Raw genomic sequence first — 6,754 nt, 5'->3', positions numbered from 1 at the left:
AGATGTAGAGGGTTTTAGTGGCAATTGTTTGATGTATCTTTTTGAAAATATTCATCTTTAAAACTTTGGCTCTTAAAGATCCTGCATCTGCCCATTGATGGACCCATAGTCTAATTTTCCATCTAAGTAGAATGATATCTGAGACACGTTCCTGAGATATGTGTTAATTAAACATATAAAAACTACAGTGTATTTGAAATAAAGTTTTGGTGGGACGGAGCCACATGTGGCCATACAACAGTTGTGTGAACGATAGCATAATAACATAACACTGTCTGCTCCTATAAATACCCTATAATCTGCTACGACAAACAAACCAATTTACCTCAGATTAATTAACATTTCTTAAAACCTACAGCTTTGTTTCAGACATTCAATTGCCTTTTCTAGAAATCCAAGGTTGTATCAGTTTTAACATCTTTAGTAGGACCCAATAGACTTGTGGCTTAGAGCCCTAGACTGGGTAGGGAAGTCAGAAACCATTGACAAACTGACTAACACAGTTTTTGTCTTTTCTCTAAGATTATTGCCATCAAATGGTCACAAACATACCTTTTTGCGTTGTTTTTGTCTCCACTCCTTCGACAGTCAACTTTGCCTCTACAGCAGCTTCAGTTGAGTTTGATGCAGCCTGCTGCTGCATTTGTGAAGCATTTGTCTTGGTCTCCAGCCCTTGTACAGATGATTCTGGTTCTGGCAGAGTACTTTGCTGGACTTGTGATGAAGCTTTGAAAGAGGTTTCTGGAGTTCTAATGATGGTCTGAGGACTCTGAGTATCAATGGCTGAAGGCTTAGGAACTCCCTCTGTGGTTTGAGATGTAACAGTAGAAGGTTTAGGCGGAGGACAAATCTTGGTCTGGTCTATCTGTAGTGGTTGTGGTGACTCTCACTGTATGGCTGGGTACAGCTCTGGATTTGACTGTTTTCCCCTTTATCAGCACAACTTTTAACTTCCATGGTCTCTGCAACTTCAACTCCTGTTACCAAACTCCATTGGTTCAGTGTCTTTGGCTCTTCACCTCAACATCAACCTGGCAAGTTCTGCTTGGTGCTCAATCAGAAACTGTCACTTCCTGTTTCAAACAACTTTGGTCGGCTTCCAGCACCCTACAGGTTCTATAAGCCGTTGTTTAAATTCTTTAGACTTGTATCTTCTACATCAGGGAGATTTTCTGAAGCCATAGATTGGATGGCACATTTATGGCTTTTGCAGCTGTTTCTTCCCCTTTTCTTGCGTCACAACTCCCTGCAGTCAAATTTTCCTCGAGTTTTGGGTTTCTGGGAAGTTGAGGCTGTTTTCTCGCTTGGACACCAAGACTTTGTGCCTTTAGTTGGTCCAGCAACAGTCCTAGTTGCTGATTCATCAACCATGGCTGTCTCTGTCTGTGGGGCCACACTTTTTACCGTTTTAGCCTTCAGCCGGGTTGAGACATTTTTTGCTTTTGGAAACCAAGACCTTGCTTTTAGTAACATTTGCGAGCCTTTAACTGAGCCTTTTGCAGCAGTTTTCTCACTTTTAATGTTACCTGTTGCAACGTTTTTTGGCTTCAGAGGGTAAAGATAAAGGCTTTGCAGGGCAATTAGGCAAAGTTTTGTGAGCTGTAGGGAGAAGATCCTTTGTGGGAGTACTGGTAGTTGTGGATTTTAGTGGTTTGAGTTTGGAGACACTGGAAATGGCTGGGTTTCTGTGAACAAAAGAAAGTTAAATGGTTGTAAAGCAGGAGAATAATTAAGAAATGAAGTTCAAGGGAATGGTTTTGATATTTTTTTTTATATGTTCTTCACAATAAGATTGCACTGTCCTTCAAAAAGTTGACTTTCTGTGATGACTGTTTAGTGTGGGTTACCTATTGTTTGTTTTTAAATTAACAAACTAAATGACATTCAACATACAGGAGGTGGACACAGTATCGTGTAGATCATTCCTGTAGAGTTTACAGAAAATAAAATTTTCCTGTGTGTAAATTTTTAGTTGTTCATTTGGTTGTTGTATAGTAAAAAGTGTAATTTAACTCGTGTCCATCCATGTGTGCACACTAAATGTTCACTGATTTTTGTTATGAGGTAAAATCCCAAAAGGTGGAATAAAACCAAGAGCAGTAAATTCTGAATATATACACTATATTGAAAGACTCTTAGAAAAAAATTGAATTTTTTTTTTTACTGAGGAGACAAAACGGACAGACAGTGACTGAATATTTATAGTAATATACTGACAAGGACGAGATAAAACATCTAGCCTCCATCACTGTTAAAAAGAGGTCTGTGTGGAAGAAATATCTTACTTCTGAGAAGTCGTCTTTCGCTCCTTAAGAAACGAGTATCCTGTAAACAAACCAAATGACATTTGTTATTCTAGATTAATCTGATTATTGACACTGTCAATAAAACAGTCCACGCCATAAGTTTTTTCACAGTAACACATTTTTTGGTCTTCAGGCTTTATGCTTCAGAACATTCGATTTGAAATAAAATACACAGGCATATACATATTAAGCTGTCACTTGGAACTTTTAATGCAGTAATCCATTATTTTACTCCAAACTTGAATGTGCTGAAGCAGGAGAGTCTGAAGACCAAAAATTTGTGAAACTGTCCAAAGAACTTTAGACTATATATTTCCACTTGGACCATGGACGAAAGACAGATTAAAGTGTAATACCTTTTCTCTTGGCAACATTGACGATCATTCCTTTCATGTCAGAAGCTTCTTTACACTCTTCAGTTGTTCTTAGCATCCTCCTCTTTTCTCGAAACACACGATTGCCTTCATGTACACATAGACATCATACACATCATACGTTTGTATTACTACAAAACCATCAGGATTCAACTACATTCAAACAACTACAGACGGAAATTGACGAGTTCACCCTTACGTTTAGTCAGCTTCTATAGCTTCTCAAATGTGGAGTATTTGCTCTTTTTCTTCTGTGATAAGCATGTTTTGATAGGCAAAAACTCACTTTTAACGTTCTTCTATACATACCGCCCAGTGAGTAGACCGAAACAGTACGACTGATTTCGTTTTTTTCCAAACTGCTCCACAGCTCAGTGACCACATCATTGTGAGAGAAGAGAAGGATAAATCCCTTCTAGCTTCACCATGGTTGGAGGTAAGATTTACCCAATGAAGTAAAGAGAGAGAGAGAAAACCAATTAAAGATCTCGTTTTCATAAACTGATAAGTGAAACTGACTGTCTTTTAATGATTAGAGGAAGAAGATGCATCTTCTTTTGATGTCATTGATCTAAACATTTATGTCCACAAAAAAATAAATTTACCAGTTATAGACTGTTGCCAAACATTCCCTAACAAATTAGTAAACAAACACACACGCACGCACATGGCGCGTGCACACACACACACACACACACACACACACAACACACAACCAACCTTAGTCTTTGTACGAAGCACTTGCCTGTTCTTCTGCAGACTGGGCTTCTGGCTTTGAGAGAAGACATGGTTGTCATTTCCTTCTTCCTTGCTGTTGAAACTGAGTCCAAGAGGAGGCCAGCAGAGGATGAACTTTTTTCCCCAGCAGAGGGCTAGAAGACTGGGAGCGTTTTCGCTCCTTTTGCGGTGCGACGAAGTGGATGATGCATGATGTGAGGAAGACTTCCATTCTTGGCTAACTCAGCCAAGTAAGGCCGAGGAGCTAAGATTTTAACCTAGCGCCTCCAACGAATCAGACTCCTTTTGACAATGACGGAACAGCTAGAGGGACAAAGGTTGAAAAACAGCTGTCATACAACAACTGACAGTGTAATTTTGGAGGTTTTGCAGCGGGATCCTGGAGCCATTTATTAGATTAAAGATAAAAGGAAGGGAGACGCATGAGATTCTTATACTGTGACCAAGAAAAGAAGGCCGATCAAAGATACTGATCATATACATAGTATAGAATCATAAAATTCAAGTGGATACAAAGCCAGGATGTTGGTTTGGGCAGGATTTAGACAGAGAGTCAAGTTGAGCCCTTTCCCATTTCCATTATCTATGTCACCTCTGCTGGCTGTAAGGTTAATACTGTTACTGTATAAGAGAAAGGGTATTAATGTTCTCATCTAACTCTTCAATAAAGTAAGAAGATGAAAAGTCAACAAAACACTAGTATTATTCCTTTTATATTATATATGATGACAAGAACAGTTTATTATATTGTGTGGCATGTTCACACTTGATAGAAATAATAATTTTTTTGCAGTTTCTCAAGCCTGATTTTTCCAGTAGTTTCTTCGCCAGTATTCTGCAACTGCTCGACCCTCTTACGTTGAGGGGGCAGACCTCTTTGTGGAAGATCGTCTTTCAACGGCTTCTTCTTTGGAGATGATCCGTCTTCTCATCACCCTCCTTGGGGATTTCTTTCACGGCTCTCGGAGAGATGGTCGGCTTCTCCCTCATTTTCTGTCGTTCGAAGATCCGTTTTCTCATCTCTCCTCCTTCGGTGAGGACCGTCTCTCAAAGCTCCTATTGCCGAAACCGGTGGACTCCGACCGCAGTATCGAGAGAACGTAGGACGGTCATTACCGTGGACGAGCGGAACCGAGACGGGAACTGAAGGGTAAATTCATAAATGGTTGTAAAAGTTTCACAAAGAACATTTCTTAAGATGACATTCAAATATGAATAGCTGAATGCCAGATTTTCACGATACTAATTGCCTAAGTGGACATCTTCCTCTGTTACAACCATCAATATTGCTCAATATAGAATTTGTGTCTCACCAGAGCTGCGGTGTAATCTGGAGCTGCTGGGCGGTGATCGTGATCTGGCTTGGTTTCTCTCTCTTCTTTCATGGCTGTCTTCGGGGACTAGGTGCAGTTGAACGGGAGCGGCTTCCCATGCTGGTTTTTCTTGATTACGATGTTGGAAGTCTGCGGCAGCAGTTGAGGAAATTGCCTTACTTGCCTTATCTTTTCCTGCGTCACTGAAGAGAGCATTGGTTACAAAATAAGCAAAGTGGATTGACAGACAAATTTTATTTCCAAAAATCAGCATTGTACTGTGTTTTCAACTGGTGTGGTTATATTAAAGAGATTGAAAATATGTACGCTGGACTTCAAGTACTTACTCACCATCCCACTCTGGGTATCTGTGGGAAACAAACAACTGCATAAACAAGATACATTCTGAACACTACCACCATTACCAACAGCAAACAGGTCACATTTTGACAAAAGGCTAAGATAATTCTTGCATTGGGTAGGCTTTCATGAAGCCAAGTTGCGTATTGGGTGACACTTTAGAGTCAAATGGTATCAAGAAAATTTATGTACAGTTTTATCATCATCGAATAGTCCAGCCATAATTCATGACCTGAGAGAAGACTTAGCCTCTTACAGTATGTGGGTTCACGAAAGACATTCAAGGTACGCAGATAACTTACTGCAATTAGCTACAGTACGAGTGACCAAATTAGAGGAAAACCTACATATAGTGTTTAATAAGGTATTGGTCCACCATGCGCCACCTGAAACAACTTCAATGTGCCTTTGGCATTGATTCTACAAGTCTCTGTTTAAGTCTCTACTGAGAATGATATACCATTCAGTGACACCTTGTGCCCTGTTGCCCTTCTCCTTGAATTTGTCACCCACTCTGTTATGGCAGTCTGCGCCAAATTACAACACTAAAGTTACAAAATTTCATCAGGGACAAACAATCCGTGAGCGATTCTTCCTTGTCCGGTTGTTTCCACTTCAGTACATTGGCCGCTTATTTACTCAAAAACTCAATTAACAATTAAAGTTGAAAACAACTACTAAGATAAGAAAAAAAAGATTGACTGTGCTCGCAGGATTTGTGCAGCTGTCAAGGTGGAAAGGTTGGTGTTCTGGTGGGAGAGGCCAATCCTAGTAGTTTAGAAAAACAAACCCACACAGCTTTTAGATAGACCTCATCACAGCTGCTATGAGCCTTAAATATTCTCAACTTGCCATTGACACCAAATTTTTGTTTTATACACATATACATTAAAGACATTTCTTTTTAGAGCTTCGTTTTTGTTCCAGATGACTAACCCTTTTAAAAAGTGTCCAATTACTATTTCTGAGATTTCACATTCGAACGAGGAGAAACTTTGTTTGATAACATGTTCATATCAAGTTTCTTTGTGTTCTAAGTGAGTCTTATAGTACAAACAGTGCTATGGATAATAAGCATTTTCGGAACAAATATAATACCTGGATATGAACAAAAACATTAAAACCTTTATTGTAACAAGCTGACTCAGCTTGAGTTGAAGACAGAAGTCTTTTATCATGAAACACATGAAAAACACAGGTGACACAGTGCCAGTTAACAACCAAATGAAAAGGCTTCTTGGCTCTTGATTTTTGCGATGTCTGTCTTCAGGTTATCTCGGCAGATGTCACTATCAAGTATGGATCAGGATCAAAACCACACGGTCTGGAGTAGAGGCAGGTAGATGTGGGAAGACCGTGGAGAAGAGCAGCTGGGTCGTTGCCTGAGAGCCAAAATATGAAATGCCGATGTCCAAAAAGGGCGGAGAAAAACAACAAGCAAATGGTCAATAAAAAAAAAAAAAAAATGATCTCTGCTGATTTTGTGATATTTGACAGTACAATGCTGCTGGTTGGGCTTATCAAAATACTTTAATACAACAAAAAAGTGGAAGCTCAGCTCCAAGTTAAGTAGTTAAAAAGTCAGAAATAGGGGAACAAGCTGTCTTTCCATTCATCTTCTTGATTGCATTAGTTGTTTCTTGGTCTGGCAGATTTTTTCCAC

The sequence above is a fragment of the Seriola dumerili genome, unplaced genomic scaffold, assembly GCF_002260705.1.
Source record: "Seriola dumerili isolate Sdu_G_001 unplaced genomic scaffold, Sdu_1.0 BDQW01000388.1, whole genome shotgun sequence".
Taxonomy (NCBI): Eukaryota; Metazoa; Chordata; class Actinopteri; order Carangiformes; family Carangidae; genus Seriola; species Seriola dumerili.
Note: the sequence above shows the minus strand (reverse complement) of the source record.